This window comes from Ambystoma mexicanum, chromosome 4q, assembly GCF_040938575.1.
Source record: "Ambystoma mexicanum isolate Mex_15411 chromosome 4q, UKY_AmexF1_1, whole genome shotgun sequence".
Taxonomy (NCBI): domain Eukaryota; kingdom Metazoa; phylum Chordata; class Amphibia; order Caudata; family Ambystomatidae; genus Ambystoma; species Ambystoma mexicanum.
The window spans coordinates 56,196,696-56,221,724 of record NC_090928.1 but is presented as its reverse complement, the minus strand read 5'-3'; the positions used below and the strand labels follow the sequence as shown (position 1 = coordinate 56,221,724).

The following is a 25,029-nucleotide window of genomic DNA, read 5'->3' as shown; positions in this document are numbered from 1 at the left end:
ATACCTCTATTAACAAAACATAAACACTGAAAAACAGAAATAAGTTATTCTGTTAATAGTGTTTTCTTTATGGCTAACTTGCTATCGTGGGCATCAGGAAACCGGGGCTTACATGACACAGATGTTGGACTAAAGCGATGATGTCATAAAGGGGCTTTATGTGACTACTTTAACCCTGACTTCAAAATTGCAAACCCTGCTTTGGCTGTTGCCATTTGGTCAGACGCAGGTTTCTGGTAAGTCATGAAACTAACTTACTAATAACTTATTATACATGTAGATTAGTATGTATTTATAAACGTTATCGGACATCGCCTGTCCCTCCCAGGATGTGAGATGCTTCTTGTCCCAGTGCATGGAGATAGAAGTACCAAGCCTGCCCCCCAGGCAGAGATTACCTCCTTTGGGCTTCTTTCTGTTTTACTTCTTTGGAGAAACAGTTTCTTCCAGGGAAGCTGCATCCAAGGCAGTTCATGGTTTCAAGTGGTTCTAAAGTGTTAACTTTGCTGTTTAAGATGCTGTGTGTTTAGGTGGATACTTGAGAAGGATATGCTTCTACAGCTTTTAGTTCAATCCTCTTTCTTTGGAGTCTGAGGCAGTTTGACCCCACTGAAGCCGTTGTTAGGTGTGTGGGCTCCAGTAAAGAAATAGTGTTTCACCATTTATCATAAATGATCCTTTTATTTTACAATAGTGAAGCATACTCATGGAATTCACTGTAGTGAAAGATGTCTTGTTCTCTTACAGGCTTATCGGTGTGAGCAATTCAATTTGTTCCCAAACTATTTAAACCTGACTTCAAAATTGCAAACTCTGCTTTGGCTCTTGTGATTTGGTCAGAGGCAGGTTTCTGGTAAGTCATGAAACTAACTAATAACTTATTATACATGTAAATCAGTCTGCATTTATAACTGTTCCTTGGCGTGGCCTGTCACTCCCTGGATGTGAGATGCCTCTTAGTTATCTCTGCACCAGAGCATGGAGGTAGAAGCACCAGGCCTGCCCCCCAAACTCCCCCACGCCACCCACCCACCCCGCCCCCACAGGCAGCGAACACCTCGTTTGGGACTCTTTCTGTCTTCCTTCTTAGGGAAAACAATTCCTTCCAGGCAAACTGCAATCAAGCAGCCTTTAAGGGACCCTGAAGAGAGGGAAAGACAGAAGAGAGAGAGAGAGAGAGGAGGAGAGAGGAGGAGAGAGGAGGAGAGAGGAGAGAGAGATCCGTGAAGTTTCTTTCCTTTTTTGTACAAGATCCATATAAACATTCCTTTGTGTTATCTTACATACAAGATGCAGGCTATTGATGCACGTCTTATTTTATCTTTAAATGGAGCAGCGTTCGACAGCCAATACATTACAAAATACTTCTGTAAAGGGAACTTACAGATGGCCCCACAAGAGCGGCCTCCGGGTTTTATGTTTCCTTTGTTATAGTTATCACTGGTTTTCCATGAGCAAGACGTCAGCTTGCATCTAAGTGCAAACGAGTGAATACAGCTCACCAAGATCGCCTTCACCCAAGCCTCCAGCATCTCTTTCCGTAATGATTCACCAATTGGTGGTTTCCTTTGGTTCAGTTTTGGGTCTTGCGCAGCATAGTTCTGCCCCCTCCCAGAGTAAATGGAATGTTCCAAACTGTGACCTTTTTATAATGTCTAATATTCACACGCCTGATTTCTTTGATTTACACCACACCATTCAAGAGGGGGAGGCAATGGTCGTGGGAGGTAAGATAGTTTCCATGTTTATCTTTTCTTTGAGGGGCTGCTGTGGGGATTACAACTCTATTCTTACTTTCTTTATTTCAGCAGAATCACACAGAAGAGCCCCAGGTGTTCTAAAGAGACAATAGGCCTGATTTACAATTTGCTTTTTTTTAAAAACATTTACTTTGGCCGTTTACATCTGGGCTGGTTTTCAGAAATCATTAGTTGCCTCTTTAGTTCTTGTCATTCGTTGGCCTTTATTTTGGGCTGCAGAGAGTTCCTAGCATATAGTCCGCTGCTACATGTCCCCTTAATCTGATAAATGAGACAATCTACTTTTGTATCCTAATCTGCGCCCTATTCTGGAATCATCTCTTAAAATGCAATGCTCTTGGAGGATGATGGAGTCATTAGAAAATATCCATCTCTAACATTTTTAGAAAATCCTGTGGCATAATGCCTTATACAAAGGTGCACTCCTGGGTATTTTTGATTTTAGGAAGACACATGATAATGACGTTCTGCCAGAAAGTGTGCTCTGACAAATACACACCTTCCCATAGCCTCTAGCTAACAACTGGTCTTGGAGGTTTCACCAGAGCTGACATGAACTTTGTAAGCACATTTTCCTAACATTGCCAAATTAATGAACACACAATGTAATCAACCATGTAAATGTGCAGACAAAACACTTTTGTGCAAATTGCATTACATGAGCTACTGTCAGCATTAATGCCAATAAGTCCAATGACATACCAAAGAGGCTCACAGGCACCGACTGTTCATGATGGACTTGTATTCCACAAACATCATGGGAAAATCAAGACTTCACAATCCAGAATGCAAATCAAAAATATAGGCTGGATAAGCCTCTCCCAAATGGCAAGGGACATGCTGGCCTATATTTCTTAGAAGCAGCTCCTGGTGCACAGCAATGTGACTTGTCAGGCTAATATATACACCCCGTTGTCAAAACCAGTAGGCCTGTATTTGCATTTGTGATTGCAAGACGTTTTGCTCTATTGGGGACTGTAATAAAATCCTTTCCTTATTTCCAATGCCAAACCTATTGACTTTGCCAATGCATTTCATGAAATGAAGCTACATTCTGCAGACCGCCCTTAATGGGTTGCAACGTTGAATTCCACCAGAATCAGCACACTGCTCCTTCCTTTGATCTAAGCCACGCCATGCACAGGGAAGACCAAGGTATTGCAGTTTTTTTCTTTGGGGGGCTGCTTTGGCGATTCCATCATCTTTTCAGGGTTGAGCAGAAACACCCAGAAGAGGGAGACAGCAAGTGTCGTTTTTAGTTTGTATTTTCCGGAAGGCATCCATTGCTTACAAGTTTAGTTTGTGGGCGCTTACGTCCAGCCTGGTTATCACATAGCCAATATTCGCCTTATTTTCCAATTTTGATTATTCTCTAGATTGTGGGCTGCCGAGTTATCCTTCCTAATATATGTTCCACTCCTTTGATAAAGGTGACAGTGTATTTGTTTTGTCATGCACTCAATATCCAGGAATCAACTCTTAAAATTCAATGTGCCCGATGACGTAACAGGAACTAGAAATGTGCTCTCTGTAATGTGTGAACAATATCCTTCTGGGACATAACTCGCTCTGCAAAGGTGTGCTGTCTGAGCAGTTTTGACTTTATAAGGCCAAGGTGTAGGGGGTTTTCTTCAAAAATTGTGCTCTGCCAAACAAACACACTTTCCCCTTGTGCTCTGCGATTTAAAATTGGTGTCAGACGTTGCACCTGAGCTGACTTCTACTTTAGCAACGCTTTCTTAATATTGCCAAATTACTGAACCCACCTTGTAGCCACGCTTTGTAAAGGCAAAGACAACCCCCTTTTATGCAAATGACATGGCATGATCTAGGGTCAGCATAGATGCAAATATGGACAATGAATGTAGAGGCTCAGAAGTGCTCTGTTGTCTTTTCATTGTTGGACTTGTAGTCCACAATCCTAATGTGCAAATCTGTCACAACTCTACATCGCTGCCTCTGGATGGCGCTGTCTGCACACTGGACTACCATTCCCATTTTGCACCTGCTAGATATCTGGACAACCTGGTACCCTAATCGGGAATCGCTCTTGGATTTCAAATTGCTTGCCGTACTGTTTTCATGATGAATGAGAGAAGGAAAGCATGTTTCAAATGACAGCAATACTCTGAATTCCATGGCAATTAGTCTACGTTTTTCTACACACTGGCTTCATCCGCAAGGTCCATGTCAGGGATTGGAGCTCACCACGATCATGGGACTTCATCCTGGGTTTCTTCACCACTACTTCTTCTTATAAGTTACCATGCTCTGAATTTCCTTAACTGGGCATTCAGTGTTGAAACTCTACAAAGTGGAACCCAATTTGATTTGCTCTCTGGGCTGTCTTGTTCCATTTTCTGCAGCCCTTTCTATGAGCCCCAGTCCTCCGCCATCTGTCTCCAGCCAGTCCCCCTGTTTCTCGCCCTTGTGCTTTGTCCCTGCAGTTTCCAGGCTACGCTGCTTGCACTGTTTTCCTGCAGCCTCCTGCCCTTGCCCTGTGAGCTGTTACCCTGGCGCCTCCAGCTCCTGCCTCTGCTCCACGCACTGTGTTTCCTATTAATTTTAATCTGTGTTTGATATCTCCACCTCTTTTCGCTATTACATAGTCTGACTCATCACCCTGCATAGTCAGCCCCTGTTTCTCTTGCTCATGGTTGCTCATGTGCCCTTAGTTCTCTCTGTTACTTGCCTTGAATCCCTCCTGGGCTCTTAGTGTCTGGTAAGTTTCCCACAGTGTCCTCATCTGTGCCCTTGTGTTTTCCTTTGTATAGAGATTGGCTCCTAGACCCTGGAAGGCAAACGCTGCTGCCTTCTTTGTCTTGTCTTACCTGCAATCCATAGTATGTCTCATGTATCAGTGTAATGAATTCTGTTGCATCCACTGTATCCTCTGGTTTTACCCATATCAGCTTGTCTCATTAAGGATACACCTTGTTCTACCTGAGAGTCCAGAAGAAAATGCACTCTTGTTGCCCCTTCCATGGACTTGCAGGGCATATGTAAGAGTACCCTACACAGAGGCATTGGCCCTCCCTTGTTTCCATGGGTAGTCTCCAGTCAGGCCTTGTACACCTTCAGCGGGTGCTTTGTTCTTGTTGTTCCCTCTCCTTTTGAATGCACTTTACCTGTCCTTATACATCAGCGCTGCACTTTCCAATCTTAGTCAGGGGATCTTCCCCCTGATCCCTCTGACAAAACTACAAATTCCAGAAATTACATTAACACCAAGACTGGCTAGTCATCTCTCAAATGTCAAGAGGCATGTTGGCCCAGTATCTTAGTAGCAGCTCCTGGCCTACCCACTGCGTGACTTGTCTGGGTAACATATCAGCCCCATTGTTGGTCCAAACGCAGAAGGATGGAGGACTCAGGATTCAGGCAAATAGTGGCTCCTTATCGTCTTCCAGCATGTATGTGGTTGCAACAGTTAAGTATGTAGAGGGACAAGACAACCCAGACTAGCTTTTGCTGCCTAACTCTAGCAATGCACATTCTACATCTGACATGCTAGCATTCCATTCCCCAGCACACTGTGATGTCACAGCTCCTTTTTATATTGCAGAGGAAGGCACCATGCCAGCCAATATGCCTGTCTTTGCAAATCTAGAGGGGAAACGTTTAATGACCGGTCCTGGCCTTTAATAAAAGAGCAGCCTCTCATTTCCACTGCCAGACCACTTGACTTTGCTAATTCATTTAATGAAAAAGGTGTTAGAGAATCTAGTTTACCGCTAGCAGGTAAAATAATTTAATCCCACGAATCATGACCACAATCCTCAATTTATAATGAAAGGAAAACATGCATTTTTACTAAGGCAGCAGAAATGATACATAACCAATAAGAGAATGTATAGTTTTCAGTTTTTGTAAATGATGACTATTGAGCATAAGTGAGTTTACACACGTCCCACTACCTATTCTGTTAAGGGAAGACTTGCGATTATGTGCATCAAGAAACAGGGGCTCACATAACACTGAGGTTGGACTGAAGCAATGATGCCATAAAAGGGGTCTTATGCGACTTCCAGAAATGAACTTCAAAATTACAAACTCTGCTTTGACATTTGCCATTTGTTCAGACTTGGGTTTCTGGTATGTCATGAAACCAACTCACCAAGAGTGATATAACTTGTAATAAATAACCTGTATATTACTGTGCAGACAATATCCTTGTCTGTCCTGGATACTTCAAGACAATATTGTGATGTGTCTTTATTATAACAATTATTTTGATTTGCTGGTAGAAATAGGCAGTTCCATCACACAATTAAATTTAAAATAGCTCCTTTATTCACTTTTCCCTTTTGTATCCGATTATACCTGTTTAACTGTTAACAGAGCGTCTGCAGGTGGATTTTGTTGCAATAAACTGTTAAGACGATTCTTGTTAGTCATGAAATGTGACATTAGCCCATGTTTTAAAATCAGCTTGTCTTGAATTTAGTTACATTTTTTGTAAACTCCTAGAATATTTTTTGGTAAGAGTCCCTCTTTGTACATGAATGTGCTTGCTTTTCAGTGCTAAAAAGAGTATTTCAAACACGGAAGGATGTATGTAAATGTTATATGACTCATGTAAATTAGTCTAAGTCACGGCGAGTGGGACGGTGATGTCCAGACATGGGTCCGTACCTGCTGCTGGGCCTAGAGACCCAAGCTACACTCATTAGTCCAATGAGGCTGAAAGCTATCTGGGGTTGCTTGTGGTCTCATGCAGAAGGGATGTGACCAGGCAGGGTTTCTCGGTTGGGACCAAGCCTGATTTGCACATGGTGTTTACCCTGTACTGGCTTGGTAGGTTGAAGAACCATGGTCTGGAGTGTGGCTCGGAGCAATGACAGAGGTTAAGATTAATTCCAAGCCTTCCAGCAATCATCTCTTTTGTCTCACATGTAAATTAGTCTGCATTTATAGAAGATCCTTCACATTGCCTATCCCTCACAGGAAGGGTGATGCCTTTTAGTTATCACTATTCACAAGCATGGAGACAGACATGGTGGCAAGCCTGCCCGCCAGTCACAGGACACTTCTTTGGGCTTCTTTCTGTCCTACCTCAGAGGGAAATCAGTTCCTCTAAGGGAAGCTGCACCCAAGCAAGGTATTCCTATTTTCAAGTACCTCTGAAGTGTTACGGCTAGTTTACCATTGCCTTTTAATTTGGTGTGTGTGTCAGTGCCCACTGGAAAAGGATGTCTTTCTGCAGCAATCCGTTAAATCCGGTTTCATTGGCGGTTGGAGCGGTTTGATCTACCAAAGCCATTGACAGGATTGTGTCAGCTCAGTAAATACCTTTTCAATGTTTTATATTTCATCATGAATTATAGTTCGTGTGATTTACAGTAGTGACACGCAATAAACTTTAATTGCTTTTTTCTTGTTCTGTGGAAGGCAATTTGTTGTAAAAATTAAAATAGGGATACACATGCTCTTTCCCTGTATTGTCCTGGCATGTTCACAAGGTTCCTTTCATTTACAAGTGATATATCCCTCACTTCACCACTCAGTCCATGCCCAGTTTCTCTAACCTGGGCTGCACTATTGGGGAGCACGACTATTGCAGCACTTTTCACAGACACTGGCCATGCAAGTTAAAAGGATAATGCCTTCTCTGGCCCACTGAAACAGCTAGACCCATGTTACACTTACACTTTTTCAACAAGGTGTCCCAAACTTTCTACAAACAACAACTTCACCGTAGTCAGATCCATGGTGCTCCACTGCTGGCTCATTCCTAAATTCCTAGGTGCTCAATTCGACCACGTCTTTTTATGTCCTTTGCTTGTTCATGGATTCCCACATTGTCAGGTGACAACCAGCTCAGAGGTACCCCCCAGGAGTAATTTCACTCCACTGAAATTCCCTTGTGGGAGCCCCCATGGTAGTGTACCCCCAAAAAGCCTGCTCCCATTATATTTCTCCACTGCTCATTTTCCCTTTGCTGGCTACTTCAAGCTATTACCCGTTGGTACCTCACTCCATGCTGACTTTATATTCATTGGCTGCTGTCATACAATAGACAGTCAACAGAAGGTTAAGTATTCAAGAATTTCTAGGAGGAACCAGATTCAATAGTCCATCTTTCCTGTTGATGGACTTTCTAAGAGAGTAGGCGGATTTCTCACACCTTCTACCACTGATGCTCTCCTCTTCGCAATCGATTTAGAATGCCATTCCATAGGTTGTCATATTCGATTTGGCCATTGACTTTGACAATCTGATATGCCACTTGGAGCTCTCCGGTCTGGATGGGTCTGATATATGCATGGGGAAAAATAGTCTTCTCCCATCTTGCCATCCCTGTGTTCCTTTCAAAATTATGGAAGAAGACATTGGGGTAATCTCTATTGTACAATGGACACAGGTGTCTGCATGTGCAGCTGGCCTAGGAGAGATAGATAGCCATTCCAGGTTTATCCAAAAAGGAAGTTAGGGCCCTTGTTGGTGCCTGGGCCTGTTGATATCTAGGGTGCTGTCCCTCAGCTTCATGCTTGACATTCTTCCAGGAGGTCAGTCTTTGAATCGGACTCCAGACTGTTGAAAAATACTTCTTCCTGCTTCTTGTGTTGGCTGGCGTGCTAGAGACATTCCCCTAATCAGGAAACAGCCCCAGAGCTTCCTACCAGGATGGACTAAAAGGTTCTTGTCTGGCAGACACTCCCCAGATTATTTCTGAAATGTTATATCCATGTAATAACAAAGTTACTGAGTTGTCTACTATAGCTAATCCTGTTGATCACACTTCTGACATCATAAGACATACGATAGTCATTGATCAACAGACGGGACCCCACCTAAATTGAGTTTTTTAAGAATTTCTCATATTTTGGGCTTTGCCATTCTCAATTTGCAATATAACAAAACCACATTAGACTTTGAGTGGGACCTCAATCTAGGCTTTCCATCCGTTTCACACCCCTTCCCATCCACTCTCTTGGGAGGGGAGAAAATATCCAAAGCAGAAAAAAAGAAAAACGTCCCCAACAGTCAGTTGGCATCCCTTCTTGGATCACCAGTTTCAAAATGGAAGTTTGTAAAACAAATTTAGTACAATCCTAGTCTCTCTTTTGTTGGGACAGTTCAAACAGAAAACAGCCTGTTCACCAGGCTTTCTAAAAGTTCTGATTCAGCAGTCTCACTCTCTTTAAGCGGTTGATGTCTATGGGCAGGGACAGTCAACCCAGTTTGTGTGGCCCATGTTGCACAGGCTAGATTTTGATCTAATGATCACCTCCCTTCCCTTCACAGGGTTTGCTTCTCTGATTCCGATCTGGTCCTTTCCCTCCTCACCGCTTAGCCACATCCTTGTTCCTCATGTGGATTTGGTTCCTTCATATTGGATCTTCACTCACCTTTGGATTTGTATGCCCTCACCTACCTTCTGTGACGAGTTTTTAACCTTACTAATATTTTCCCTTTCCTCCAGCTTTCTCACCAAGTAGCTTATATGAGTATAATGCATGCTCTACAACAAGAAAGTTGGTGAAAGAAATAGTGTCCCACTGAAACTGGTCGACTATTGTAGCGATGGCTTTTCAGTAACAGCCACTGTCTACAGTTAACTTGACCCTCAGGGGGCTAGGCCAAATAGATCCTCCAAGCTGATCAAGTTCATAAGGATTTCTTCTTAAGGGCTTTCCCACACTTCTCTCATCTGATCATGTTCCTTCAACTTTCCCCTTGGTTTTTACTGAGGCTGGTTTCAGCAGGGCATTTGTCACCTCCCGTATTTAGGGTTATGACTCTTACCATTTTTACTGCAGCTCTATTTCTATTGTCTTTCCCCTCCAATCTGGCAAGCCACAAACTTATTCCTACTCCCACAGTGGGCTTAACCCATTCTGATCAGGGTATCACCGTACCCCCGGCTTTGACCTAAGTGTACCCTTGTACTTTAATGATTTTATTAGTTACTACTTGGCTAGCCTCATGCACTTTCATCTAATGTTCTCTTTCAAAACTCCAGGAAGGCAAAGTAAATACACTGGATCAGAACAGTTCTTTACTTGGATCCCTTGAGGACCACATGGGAAGAACAAACCTTGGGGAGACTAAGTGAAACCACTAGGTCAGACCAGACCCCTTCCTGTATTTCTTGGTGACACCAATGGGCCTTTACCCCATTCTTGTACGACATATTGTACAGTGGATAAAGAATCTCCATCTTTTTTGGACCAACAGTCTTACTTATGTTTCCCCCCCCCTTTAATAATACTGAGATGAGGAAGAGGGATTGAGTAATAATGATCACTAGAAGCGGTAAGCTAATGCAGTATTATAATTGTTGGAGGATGTTAACAAGCCCTGGGACATTCAAATATGGCATAGCTGAACAGAGAAGGAGACTTGCTTCTCCTAAAGCTGGTTGCAGGGCGGGAGGAGAGAAAGCTGCAGTCCGAAGTGAGGAGGCTGTCGAGAGCGATGTGCTCGATCAGAGAAGGGTTCACTGCACCGTTGTCACAGATAGCAGGAGCTGCGGAAGGAAGGAGAAGGCAAAACGCGAACCGAGGAGCCATCAAAACAAGCTCCCAGTCAGCAAACAGGTAGTGAAGGAAATGGTCAGACGCGAGTGATACCAAAGCCACCAACGAAGAACGGAAAGCCCAGAGAAAGAGATTGGGACACTGGAGCACTTCAGGGAGAATGCTGCATACTGTTAATGGGACTAGTGAGCCCAAATAAGGTAGCTGGGATATTTGATACAGAGATTGAAACTTTTGGAAAAGTTGTTCCTCCTGTCGGGACCGGTCCTTCTAACATCACATTGATGTTCCGCTGATTTCAGGCAACCGTCTCATGTCTGAAGGTGCTGACATCCAGGGAAAGGGTTGGGATGTCCAAATGTCATGTAGCTAGTAATTTTCTGAGGGTTCTTACAGGTAACTATGCAAAATGTGGTACAGATTGGTGAAACAGTGTGGAATTATACAAGGAACAACGCTTGGAATTGTATAAGGAACAACGCTTCCCCAAGCCACAAACCAATTTGGACTTGTGCTGTAATCTGGGGAACGGGATGGGTTGTCCAAATTTCAGTAATGTCCGGAGGATCCTAACAGATAACTATGCAACATTTGGTGCAAATTGGAGAAGCAGTATGAAACTTTATAAGGAGTAATGCTTTGCCACAAACCCACAAAAATGTTTTACTTTTGCTGAAATTGGGGGAAAGGGGTGGGGTGTCCAATAGTCATTTAGCCAGTAATGTCCGCAGGGTCCTAACAGGCAACTATGCAAAATTTGGTGCAAATTGGTGAAACAGTGTGGAATTGTATAAGGAACAATGCTTCGCCACAAATCCTGCCACAACATTTTTTTAACATATATATATATATATATATATATATATATATATATATATATATATATATATATATATATATATATATATATATATATATATATATATATCCCAGACTCGCTGCTTGCCTGCTTTACTTTTCTGCCAGGGCTTTCTGAATTGAGGAAGCCCTGGCAGGAAAGTAAAGCAGGCAAGCAGCAAGTCTGGGAGTCGCACCCATGTGAGGAGACAAAAAGTCCTGACAGAGTGAACAGGCACATTGTGAGTCTGGGACCCGCACCCAAGTAACAAAATCATAAGACCCTGGCAGGAGATTAAACCAGGGAAAGGAGGAAAAGGGGAAAGTTCCCTGAATGTGAAACTCTGGAAAAAGCTGAGAAGGCTTGTGGACAGAAAGCAACCTCATTGAGTTGTGGAATAATACAATTCTGAGAGCAAGAAAAAGAATATTTGAAAGAACTGCGATTGAAGGAAACTCAAGGGAAGAGTTGTCCTTCAGAATTGTGGAGTATATTAAAATATTGTGTGATCAAAGAAATTCAAGGGAAGAGTTGTCCCCCTTGAGATTGTGGAACTTTATTTGTTTTTCTATACAAAGGGACCATGAAAAGCCAGAAGAAATATAGGGGAAATGGAAACCCCCTTTCCTTGTGGAACTTTATTGGTTTTCTTTTCAAACATATTGAAGGGATCATGAAAAGCCAGAAGAAACCAAGTGGAAGGGAAGCCCCTTATTTTTGATGGAAATGTATTGATTTTCTTTTCTTCATGTTTGAACTTTCTGTTTGTGTCATGCCTCTGGGGAGATGGTGTGTATGGAATAGGTGGAGACGTAGCCTCCATTGAATTTCCCTCTACGTTCCTTTTCCTCAGTTTGTCGCTCTAGTTGTTTGCAACATGGCCACCGCGGGTGTTTTTTCTTTCAGTTTGTTTCCCGGCGGCAGTGCCTTGCAACGCTCCTGGATATCCTTTGTTGTCAGTGCTTTATAGTAATTTCTCTTAGCGGTGCTCCGCTCTTACAGTTCCCCCTGTCTTTCTGCTTGTACTTTCTTTTCGCTCTGCTTCCTCCTTTGCTTCAGAGTTCTGCCTGCCTCCTTCCCTCTTTGCCCTGCTTCCGCTCTTTCCGCTGTGGTTTTCTGTAAGGCCAAGGCTTTCCTTTTAAACCGCATTCCTTCTCCAGCCTTCTTGCTTTGGCTCTGCGGTTCTCCTTGGCACTCTCTTCGGTGCCGAATCCTTTCTTGCTTACCTGCCTTTGCTCCGCAGTCCTCCTTGGCACGCTATTCTGTGCCGAATCCCGGATCGTTATTCTCTCCACAGCTCTTACGCTCAGAGTTAGCATGGGTGCTGATCATTCTAGTCTAACAACTTTACCTTCATCTTTGGCCCTTACTCTGGAAGTCTTTTCACCAACGAGAGACTATACATAGCAGCATCTCCTTATCTGCTTCGGACTATTCAGTCACCATTGGGTTTTTTTATGCCTGGAGGCTTTTTCCCCACTATTTAGACTGCTACGGAAGAGAGGCCACCGGTCCACTTAGGCTTTGTGGCCACGGTGGCTTCCTTTCCGAGGCAGGCCGTATCTCCACAAAAAAAGGAGCATTCGGTCAGAAGAAGGAAGAAGAGGACAGATTCTATGTCGGTATCCTCAGGTGAGGAGGAAAGGGAGGAAGGGGAGACAGTATTATCAGAGTTGGAGGAAGACAGAGCTGACCATTGTGACAGTTTGGAACTGTGGAAGGAAGCTGCAGGTCTACAGCTGACAGACATCCCCATCTTCGCATTATACTGAGTTTATCGTGCGAGGGTCAGCTTAGGATTTTGGACACAGGACAGACATCCTGACACAGACGTTCCTTAGTTTTGTTGAGACAGGGAAAACCCCTCTAAGAGTTAGAGATGGGTAGGATTTCCCCAAATGCTTCTTTTGTTTTGATACTAAAAGTCTTTGACCATCACAAACTGTTACTGTGTCCAAGTGTTACTCTTGATCCCTTAAACTCCCCTCTTATCTCCAGCATCCTCCATACTCCTTCTCCCTCCAACCTCTACCAACTCCTTCCTTGCCGTTCGACCTCCTCCAAACTTCCCATAGCCAGCTCCTACTCCAATTACTCACACTGCTTGGCTGAGACTGAAAGCCCTGCTATACCTCTCCTGGCATTGGGCTTCCAATGAGGGGCTGCACCTGTGGATGAGAATGACTGGTATTTTGACTGGCTGTACCTACGTAGTTCACCGTTGATGCTTTTGGACATTGGTGTCTGGGCAAGCCTTTAAAAATGACTACCCACCATTTCGGATTTCCTGCCTCTCTCCAGGCTTCTAATGGCATACCCTGATTTTCAAAGCGTGTGCCCATGCTCTGTGGTTATTTTACTTTAAAATAAGCAGAGCAAAAGCATTTTTGAAGAAGCCAACGATCCCCGAACACGCTCTCTCTGATTGCTCTGCAGAGAAATAAACATGGCATCTGTGTCTCCAGTACAGATTGGAGTGCCTCTGATGTATGCCCAGGCTCACCGGGAGTGCTGCAAGAAAATGTAATGTACCTCTGCCTTAATGCCCTCACAGAGCTGGCTTCAGAGAAAAATGTAATGCGCCTCTAATGTCTGAGTGTGCTCGGTGAGTGGGCCCTCGTAATCAAAGTAATTTACCTCTGTCTGACTAGGTGTTTGTTGCATGCAAGAAAGACATGTATTTCCTTTAATAACTGCTTTCTCTCACTCGCTGTGTTCAATTCCCTTATAGGTGCAGTGTTTATAAATGCCTCACTGCATAAATACATAAAGTGCTAATTTTTAACACAAGGATAGCCTTCCTGCGGTCATTCACATTGCCAGAGATGGGAGGCAACACCATTAAAGGGGACATCATTCTTAATTGCCCTTATTGGATGTCCCTCTGCCTTAGGGTGGGGGCTAAGTGTGGGCAACCAACAGATCCTGCCCATATTCTACTGGGCCCATCATCCACAAGCTGTGGGAGGTATGTAGCTGCTTTAGTCACCTCACTTAGATGAACCCCTGGTTAGGCACGGGACTTCATCTCATGGCCTTAAGCACGTGCCCCATATTGATCTCTTTCTATAATAAATATGAATAGTACAATACTTTCCAAAGTAATAGCAAGTGGAGCCCTACCCATTATAATGTGGTTGTTTCTGCTGGACCACTCTGACTTTAGACCTGGTAAGTCTGTGCAGTACAACCTCATAAAACTATTCACTGTAAGACACCAAGTGAATCTGAGGGGTTGGATGCAATAGCCACACTGGATCTAGGAAAGTCATTCAACTCCATCAAACAGAATGTTGTATTTTGTGTGTTGAAGAATAGGGGGTGAGCAGGTACCTGATGGACGTAGTTAAGCTATCATATAATTGCCTAGTTTCAGGGATCAGGACACCTAGGGCTATATCGAAGCAATTTAACCTATGGGGAGGCACAATACAAGGGTGCTCATGAACTCTTTTATTGTTCGCCTTGCAACTGAAGACCTTGTCATCTGTTGTTTGTAGAAAGATACATAGTGATATTCAATTTGATTTCCACAATCTAATTGTATCTCTACTTGCAGATGACATGCTACTGTATGTCAAAGACCCTGGCATAAACATTCCTATCCTGGTAAAGGAGATGTAAACGTTTGGGAAATATACCAGGCAAAGTCAGAGCTGTTCCCCCAAACAACCAACAAAAACATACCCATTAACTGGTCACCGGAAACAATTGGTAATCATAGGATGATTGTTAGTTGAAGGGTTGACAGTCTCTCTGAACATGGCCTGTGCAAAACCACTGCTGAAATGGAAAACAAATAACTGAGGAGGACTCCATTGCCTATATTGAATACTGAATGTATGTCATTGTTTAAAACGGTTGTTTTTTTGTAAGCTACTATAATCATTCACCAACGCCCTAACCAAATTCTGCTATAAAACATGTGCTTCCCTTAGATCAATATTGCTCACCTTTTGTTGGGCTGGTAGGCACTCCAAAGTAAACTGGACCATTCCGACGTCGCCATGCAAGCTGGGAAGCCCGGCAGTCCCAGACCCGGAAATGTAATTCCCTAGTAGCCCAGGCCTAATATGCAACACATTGATGCCCTTCCCTGGATGTGACCCCACATGTTTGAATTGAAAAAAACAATTTAACACCCATATCACAAGCTAACACACTGATGGTATAAGAAACCTTTGGATATTCAATCATAAAAATAGATGAGGTACCGATGTGGGCCATGAGAAGGATTGGCAGGTTTATCATGATCAACATCATTTGCAACTACAGACAATACAATTAAAAAATGTGCCATCATTATAAATATTAAAATATAATGACACATTTGTAACTTTTATTGTCTGTATTCGCAAATGATGCTGATTTGAAATTAGAAATGCACATAAGTGAATAAAACTGTCACAGGTTTCGTGTTTTCTCACCTGTTTATGTTGCCTTGTGGGATCCTTCGCCGGGGTTTTCTTCTGTGCTGTTCGGGTCTTGTATAAGCCTGCTCGGCCGTCGTCGGATTCCAGGATTCGTTCAGCTTCTTCGTCCGGGATCAAGGAAACTCCAGGAAGACCAGGAAGGAAGAGTGCACACGGGGGAGGTGGGCGTGGAACGCGGAAAGAACAGGTACATGGAAAGGAAAGGAGAAGGAGAGGGTCCGGGAATTAGAGCAGCAACTCAGTTCCAGGAGCACAACGCGACGCACGTCTAGCCTCAGCTAACGATAGCGTTGAGACACGCGGAGCCGCAGGGGCGTGGTTAATTTATGGAATGTTCTGCATGGACGTAAAGGTCGATAGACCGCGTTCTGCGAATACGGCCATGTTGGGTGTACTACAGCGAGTAAAACCCGACGTGCCAGGGACCAGGAGGACCAAAAGGGGCGTGATCGATGGATCATGACAGCATGCCCCCTTCTAAAACTCGTTCCACCGGGTTTGCCTGGATGTATTAGATGGAATTTTCTGATCAATCTGGGGGAGTTTAGGTTTGAGGCTGGTTCCCAGGTACGTTCACTGGGTGGATAGCCCTTCCATTCCACCAGGGATTGAAGTTGTCCTCATCTATATCTGGAGTCACATATTCAGAGACACTTCATATTCTAGCTGGTCATTCAAAACAACAGGACTGGGTCTAAGATTAGTCTGGGTGGTTTGGATGTAAGGCTTCAATAGAGATTTGTGAAAAACTGGATGGATTTTCTTCCAGGAGTCTGGTAGTTTAAGTCGAAAGGCCACAGGGTTAATGACTTCTTTTATAGGAAAAGGCCCATAATATCGAGGAGCCAACTTATTCGGTCTGAGATGTTGGGGCAGTAGCTTTGAGGATAGCCATACTTTATCCCCAATGGTGTAAGAAGGCCCTGGCCTTCTCCTCGAATCTGCATAGTGCTTAGTTTGGATTTGTGCTCTTTCTAGATGTTCCTTGGCTTCTCTCTGTATATTAATGAGTGTTTCAATCCAGGAATCGACTGTTGGAACTGGTGTAGGGTGCAGAAGGACTGAAGGTAGTACCGCAGGGTGGAATCCATGGCTGCAAAAAAAAGGGCTGGTTTTAACAGCCGAATGGTCCGAATTGTTGTAGGCGAATTCTGCCACTAGTATCAGAAGCGACCAATCGTCCTGGACCTTAGTAGAAAAACAGCGAAGGTATTGTTCAAGGGTTTGATTCACTCGTTCTGTGACTCCATTGGTTTGGGGATGATATCCTGAGGAGAGGGCTCGTTGGATTCTTAGTTTCCTGCAGAGGTGTTTCCAAAATTGAGAGATATATTGTGGTCCATTGTCCGATATAATCTTGGAAGGAAGTCCATGCAGTCGGAAGATGTGTTCCAGGAAGATTCCAGCAAGTTCTGACGAGGATGGTAACTTGTACAGAGGTGTAAAATGGGCCATATGAGTGAACAAGTCAATGGTGACCATGATAGTGGTGTAGCCTCTGAATGGCGGTAATTCTACAATAAAATCTGTAGCAATGACTTCCCAAGGTCTTGTTGGTGGTGTAGGCTGTAATAAGAGTCCTGCTGGTTTCTGGTTGTCATGGTTGTTTTGATAGACAGAACAAGATTGCACGTACAGTTGAACGTCAGCCTTCATTCTGGGCCACCAGAATTGTCTTTGTATTAGACGGAGGGTGTTGGAAATGCCGCGATGACCGGAGTGAGGGGTATCATGGCAGAGGTTTATTATCTTTTGTTGTAGTTTCTGTGTGGGAATGAACAGGTTATTTTTAAACAGGTATCCGTCCTGGGTTCTTTTCGAAGGATCCTTCCAGAGTTCCGAAGTCTGAGTTTGCATACAAATGTCTTCCAGGAGATTGTTTGCTTGAGCTAACAAATATTGTATGGGGAGGTTCGTCGTAGTCTGGACGTCGAGAGAGGGCGTCAGCTATTAGATTTTGTGTCCCGGGAACGTGGTGAATCTGGAACTGGTATTGGGCAAAGAAGAAGGCCCAGCGAGCTTGACGGCTGTTCCTACATTCCAAGGCCTGCAGTACTTGTAGGTTTCGATGGTCCGTGCGGACCTGGATAGGATGCTTCGCTCCGAGGAGTAGATGACGCCACTCGGTGAAGGCTTGACGGATGGCCAGCAGTTCCTTTTCCAAGACTGAGTAATGGGTTTCACTGGGAGTTAACGTCCGGGAAAGGTAAGCGATGGGGTGTTCCATCCTGTCCCCGAATAGCTGTTTGAGGACGGCTCCAATAGCGTAACTGGAGGCATCTGTCTCCACTATGAATGGTCGGTTGACATCAGGTTGAGCCAGGATGGGAGCTTGTGTAAACTCAGTCTTCAACCGTTGAAAGGCTTCCTCTTGAGTTGTGGTCCAAAGGAAGGGAACATCTTTCTTTAACAGGACAATGATTGGTTGGACTATCTCGGAAAAGTACGGTATGCATTTCCTGTAGAAATTAGCTAAGCCCAGGAAGGACTGGATTTGTTTCACAGAGGTGGGGCTTGGACAGGATAATATAGCCTTAACCTTGGATTGATCCATTCCAATGCCTTCTGGACTAAGGACAAAACCTAGGTAGTGTACAGTAGAAACATGGAAGATGCATTTCTCAGGCTTTGCCAGGAGCTTGTTTTCGCGTAGTCGTTGTAACACTGCCTTTACATGTTCTTCGTGCTTGGAAATGTCCTTCGAAAATATTAGGATATCGTCCAGATAGACAATCACAAAAAGGAATAGCATGTCTGAGAACACCCTATCCATGAAGCGTTGGAAAACCGCCGGGGCATTAGCAAGTCCAAAAGGCATGACCAAGTATTCATAATGACCAAAGGGTGTTCTAAAAGCCGTTTTCCACTCGTCTCCTGCCCTAATGCGAATCAGATGGTAGGCACCCCTGAGATCCAACTTGTTGAAAACCACTGCGCCCCTTACTGCCTCCAGAATGTCTGAGATCAAGGGTAACGGATAGCGATCCTTAAGGGTGCATTGATTTAAACCTCGATAGTCCAGACACGGACTTTCTTGGGAACAAAAAACAGTGAGACCCCTGCTGGGGATTTAGAGGGTCGTATGGTGCCATTTGCAAGATTAGTATCCAGGTATTCTCGAAGGGCTTTCTTTTCAGGTTCGGATAAGATGAACATCCTCCCAAAGGGAATTAGAGCGGAAGGGTCGGTTTCTATAGCACAGTCTTCTGCTCTATGGGGAGGTAACGCCTGGACAATGGCAGAGGAGAAGACATCAGAGTATTCCAGGTATATCTCCGGAACCCGGATAATGTTTGAGACAGAGATTGTACCTTGGTGATTCGTAGGAGGTCCTTCTGATGGTGTCGGAGCAAGGTCTGACAATAAACAGTGGGACATACAAAATTCTGAGCCCAGGAACAAGGAACCCGCTGCCCAATTGATGTACGGATTGTGTTTTTGAAGCCAGGGCATTCCCAAAACCATTGGGTAGTGGGCCGACTTGATGATGTCAAATTTTATCCTCTCTCGATGGTGGTTTATGGCAAGTTCGACGTCCTTGGTCTGAAGGTTTATGGGTCCTGAAGAAAGGGGTCTTCCATCAATAGCTTCTACAGGTTGCATGATAGTCCGGGATTCGCAAGGAATATGGTGTTTAAGAACCCATTCTTGGTCTATGAAAACCCCCATAGCTCCACAGTCCAACAGTGCCAGGATGGGATGCGTTTCCTTCTTGGATGGCGATAAGAAGGCTTGTAAAATCACCAAAGAATTTTGTCCAGGAGAGTTCAAGGATGGAATTGATGTGGAGCAGGCATCTCTCTCCCGAACCTGTGCTCCATTTAGGATCAGGAGCTGGGGTTTCCAGAGCGCCGTGGGGGGGCTATTGGGCACTCTCTTACTAAATGTTTGTCTGATGCACAATACATACACAACCCGGTATGGATCCTACGCATTCTTTCTTGGGAGGATATGGGTCCACGGAATGCCCCTAGCTGCATAGGTTCAGGCTCGTTACTTGAAGTGGAAATACCTTCGGGGTTCGAGAGTATCCCAATGGGGCTCTTCTGGAGTGGCGACTTGCTTTTCTTTTTCTCTGCCTTTCTCTCCTGAATGCGAAAGTCAATCTGCAGGGCAAGATCCATTAGGGCCTGATAAGAACTTGGGCGCGCCACTCTGGCTAGTTCATCCTTGATGTCTTCGTTTAACCCTCTTCAAAATAGGGTAAAACAAGCTTCAGGGGACCAATCCGCCTCTTTAGCCAGCTGTTTGAAGCATGTGACATACGTAAGCATATCCTGGGTTCCTTGTTGAAAGCCGAGTAGACGTTCCTGGGCACTGTAGACCTGCTCTGGGCGGTCAAACATGGTTTTAAGGGCCTGTATGAAGCCATCGTAATCATCCAGGAGAGAATCCCCAGAGTTAACCAGTGGGGTGGCCCAGGTCAAGGCATTGCCGGAAAGATGCGAAATAATAAAGCCCACCTTAGCCCTGGGCGTAAAAAAATAATAAGGCTTGAAAGTAAAGTGGACCAAACATGAGTCAAGGAATCCACAAAGGCTCTTTGCGGAACCATCATATTTATCAACAATGCTGCCCAGTATTACACTCTCTTTCGTAGCGGATTCACGGGACAACACCAATTGCTTTAAGGTGGCGTTCTCTGCCTTTAAATTTTGCACTTCGGTCGTCAGCTCTTGCATGCCACGCATTAGGTCCTGGATGGCCGCTTCCATGTCTGTGTCGAATTCAGTCAGGTGGCGTCTCAATCTGTCACAGGTTTCGTATTTTCTCACCTGTTTATGTTGCCTTGCGGGATCCTTCGCCAGGGTTTTCTTCCGTGCTGTTCGGGTCTTGTATAAGCCCGCTCGGCCGTCGTCGGATTCCAGGATTCATTCAGCTTCTTCATCCAGGATCAAGGAAACTCCAGGAAGACCAGGAAGGAAGAGTGCACACGGGGAGGTGTGCGTGGAACGCGGAAAGAACAGGTACAAGGAAAGGGAAGGAGAAGGAGAGTGTCCGGGAATTAGAGCAGCAACTCAGTTCCAGGAGCACAACGCGACGCACGTCTAGCCTCAGCTAACGATAGCGTTGAGACGCGCGGAGCCGCAGGGGCGTGGTTAATTTATGGAACGTGCTGCATAGATGTAAAGGTCGATAGACCTCGTTCTGCGAATACGGCCATGTTGGGTGTACTACAGCGATTAACCCCCGACGTGCCAGGGACCAGGAGGACCAAAAGGGGCGTGATCGATGGATCATGACAAAAATGAAATTATGCAACAACATATCATAACTGACTAAAACATCACAGAATCACTACATTCATTACAAAATTAATTATCTTAAAAATAAGTTTAATACATAATATATAGCCTTAATCATAAATAGTAATAGCACCTGAGTTATTTGTAGCATGTTGCTCTCAAATAATTACCGGTTGACTTCATCAAGCCTAGGTCTGGTTTCCTCCCGACGGCTTGGCAAGAATTATTAGAAGAGTAGAACATGTACACAGGTTTGCTGACAACAACTTAAGAAACTAAAGTTCTTATTGGGAGGTTTTTGTTTCCTCTCACCCTTCACTCAGAGTCTTTGGCAAGGGGTCTCTCTTGAGCGTTCTGTGTTTATGACCAGGTCTTGAGGTGGCTTGAGTACAGTGGGGAGGCCTCTTCCTGCAGTCATAAGTCCGGAAGACAGTTTTCAGTTGTGTCTTTGGAGTCTGTTGAATCTGAGCTTGGCACTTACAACCCTCAGTCTTGGCCAATCAAGAAGTGGTATTAGGAGCTCTAGTGCATGTCTGTGTAGGACCTTGCCAATGCCTGTCTCTGGGTCTGAGCTCTATGGCCAAGCAGCCTACTATCCCACTGCTCAATTATTAACCATCTGCTTATAACTAGGCAAGCCTTTCCTAATCTTTCCTTTTGTTTTGCTCCTACTTTGTGCTTCAACTAAATCTCCTCAAAGCTATGCCACTTGCTTGTTCCTTTACCCTTTAAAGGCTCACCCTAAGTGACTTAGGGTGTCTCTATATACCGCTCTCACTTCTAGCTACCTCACACTTGTCAGACTCAGACTTGCCCTCTTCTTCCTCCTTACATCTCTCTGTTCTCCTGCTGCTCTTCTCTACCTCCTCCTGGAGACTTTCACCTTCCCCCTCCTGATATTCTTCGCCATCTACTTCTGACAATTCTCAGTCTCCCCTCTCCTCATGTTCTCTTCCACCCCTGCTACTTTCATTCTCCTTTTTCCTCCTTGTTTTTCTCCACCTCCTACTGACAATTCTCACCCTACTCCTATCTCCTATTCTCCCCAAACTCCTAGATGTCCTTTTTCCTTCTGATGCCCCCCTCGTGCTGCTAACAACCGTCAACCTTCTTTTCACCCCTCCCGCTCACCACCTGCTCTAACTCTCGTTGATCCTTAACACTACACCTGGCTGTCCCAAACTTCCTAGAATGTTCTAGATAACATGTGATCATCCTGTGCCATTAGAAGGCATCAAATGGATGAAAAGTGTTACATTTCTCTGTGCTGTTTTGCTATTCTGAGAATGAACAATGAGTTTGCTTTAAGTAAAACAGGCTCTACAATCTGCAGCTCGCATTCCTCACATCTTCACTGTAGAAGAACAAGTTACTTACCAACTGGTAACATTCTTCCAACTGGATGTTCCTCCAACGTATTCCTCATCTTAGATTTATTCTTCCAGCTTTAGCTGCTTCAGAACTTTTTTCTCAGCAGAGGGTGCCGTGCGTCTATGTCGTTGGGTCGAAGTCCCTTGAAGGCCTCTGCCTCAGTTCTGTTTTTCCCCTCTTGCTCTGCTGTATAGATAGTGTAGGTAGCCAGGTGAGAGTTGAAGTGGTAATAACACCGGAAAATCTACAGAGGGGTAGGATGGGAGGGCGATGAGGAATACGTTGGAGGAACATCCAGTCGAAAGAACGTTAACAGTTGGTAAGTAACTTGTTCTTCGAATGGATTGTGTCCTCCAATGTATTCCTCAACTTAGATAGACTCCCAAAGCAGTGTAAAAGTTCTTTGGAGGAGGGAGTAGATTTTTAATATTATATAGCTGAATACAGCACTGCTTTACCAAACGCAAGCTCTTTAGAGTGGGAAGCATCCAGATTATAGAATTTAGAAAAAGTGTGCAGCGAAGACCAAGTCGCCGCTTCACAAATAGATTTGATGGGAACACCTCTTTGAAGGGCTGTCGAAGTGGCTATGCCTCTGTTTGAATGGGCCCTCAAGCCTTCTGGTGGATCTTTGCCCGCCAATATGTAGCATTCTGAAATACAAAGCACAATCCAACATCATAGGGTTTGTTTTGACACCGATTGACCCAACTTCCTTCCGGTGTAGCCAATGAAAAGTTGATTATCCACTCTAAGCTTGGAGAGCCTAGAAATGTAAAAGCTTAGAGCTCTTTTCGGGTCCAGCCTCTGCAATATTTCCTCCTCCTTGCTGGGATGAGGTGGAGGATAGAACGCAGGCAGAATGATCTTCTGATTTAAATGGAAATCAGACATAACTTTAGGTAAGAACAGGGTTTAACCCTCAATACAACTCTGTCCTTGTGGAACACAGTATAGGGTGGCCCAGAAGACAGTGCCTGCAACTCACTCACTCTTCGTGTAGATGTTAAAGCAACCAAGAAAACGGTTTTCAACGTTAGTAATCTTAATTGGCATGTGTGCAAAGGTTCAAAAGGGGCACACATCAAAAACTTTAGAACCAGATTATGGTCCCAAACTGGGACTTGGAAAGAAGGAGGAAACACATTGGTGAGTCCCTTTAAGAATTGTACTATCAAAGGAATTTTAAAATAGGAACATTCTTCCGAAGAGCGCTTGAAGATGGAACATTAAGACCTCTATGTGCCAATGATAAGAGGAAGGATAACACTTCTGGAATAGGACACAGAAAATGATCAACATTCTTTTCCCTGCACTAGTTGCAAAACTTCTTCCAGCAGCAACGGTACAAAGATTTTGTTGCAGGCCTTCTTGCCAAAAGCAACACCTCCATGACGTCATCTGGAAGGTCCCAATCCTTGTATTTCAGCCTTTCAGATACCAATCATGAAGGTTGAGAGTACTGACCTATGGATGGAGAACCTGGCCCTACTTTTGTGAGAGAAGGTTCTCTCTGAAGAAGACATAACAGAGTGCAGATGGACATATCTAGAAGGTTTGGGTACCACGTTCACCTGGGCCATTCCGGGGCAATAAGGATCATGTGGTTTTTGAAACATCTTAACCTGCTGATGACTTGAGCAATGACGGGGATTGGAGGGAACGCATATAGCAGTGGGAAGTTCCACTCCACCACAAACGCGTCCCCTAGGGCTCCTCTCGGGGGAAATTCCCTTGAGCCATACCTTTCGCACTTTTGGTTGATTCCGGTCGCAAACAGGTCTACTTGAGGGGTTCCCCAAAGGGCGAAGATCTCCTGAAGGACTTCCTGAGCCAGTTCACACTCGTGGGACACAGTATTCTGCCTGCTCAGAGCGTCCGCCGTCATATTCTTCTCCCCTGCTAGATGAACTGCCGATAAGGAGATTCCTTCCTGAATTGCCCAATACCAGAGCCGCATTGCCTCTCTGAACATAGCTAGTGACCCTACACCTCCTCTTTTGTTTAGGTAATGCATGGCCATTGTGTTCTCTGTCATTATCAGGAAATGTATTCCCCTGACAGATGGCAGAAAAGCCTTCAGCGCTAGTCTGATTGCTCTCAGCTCTAAAAGGTTGATATGTAGTTTGGGCTCCAATGGAGACCAACAACCATTGATTGTCAGATCGTTGGCATGAGCTCCCCACCCCATGAGTTAGGCATCCGTCACTACTGTAATCTCCGGCCATGGTTGCCAAAAATGTTCTCCTTTTAGGATGTTCTCTGTGCAAAACCACCACAGAAGATCCTGCCGAACCTTGTTCGGAATCTGAAGGAGAGCCGTCATTTGTCCTGAGAATTGGGACCATTGAGTCTTTAGAGCCCATTGAAGGGATCTCATCCTCAGGCGTGCTTCTGGCACTAGGAAAATGCAGGATGCCATGAGGTCAAGCAACCTCAAGAAGTCGTAGGCCTGGAGATTTTGGGCATTTTGGAATTTGGAAACCATCTGAAGAATGTCTTGAGCCCTTGACTTGGAAGGCAAGCTCTTTCCCAAGGATGTGTCTAATACAGCACCCATATACTGGAGCTGCTGGGAAGGTGTCATTTATGACTTCTTGAAATTGAGGGAGAAGCCCAGTCTGTGGAGGAAGTGGCAGGTGACTTTCAGGTGATTCAGGTCTTGCTCGGCAGAACGTGCACTGACCAACCAATCTTCCAGGTAGGGGTAGATGTGAATCCCTCCTCTCCTGAGGTGTGGTGCCACCACTGCCATCAACTAGGTGAAGACCCTCGGGGCGGAGGTCAACCCGAATGGTAGGACTCGAAACTGATAATGCGAGTCGCCAACCGCGAACCTCAAGTATTTTCTGTGCTTGAGATGGATTGGCACATGAAAATAAGCATCCTGAAGGTCCA

General features: G+C 44.6%; 1 protein-coding gene across 1 annotated transcript in view; it reads left to right on the top strand.

Moving 5' to 3' along the window:
* The first annotated feature begins 214 nt into the window (after positions 1 to 214).
* Positions 215 to 25,029, top strand: part of LOC138467193 (tropomyosin alpha-1 chain-like) — a 996,954-nt gene continuing 972,139 nt past the window's right edge. The window contains exons 1-2 of the mRNA XM_069607248.1: positions 215 to 236; positions 748 to 853. The gene's annotated coding sequence lies outside the window, so the exon portion shown is untranslated. The remainder of the gene's footprint in view (positions 237 to 747; positions 854 to 25,029) is intronic.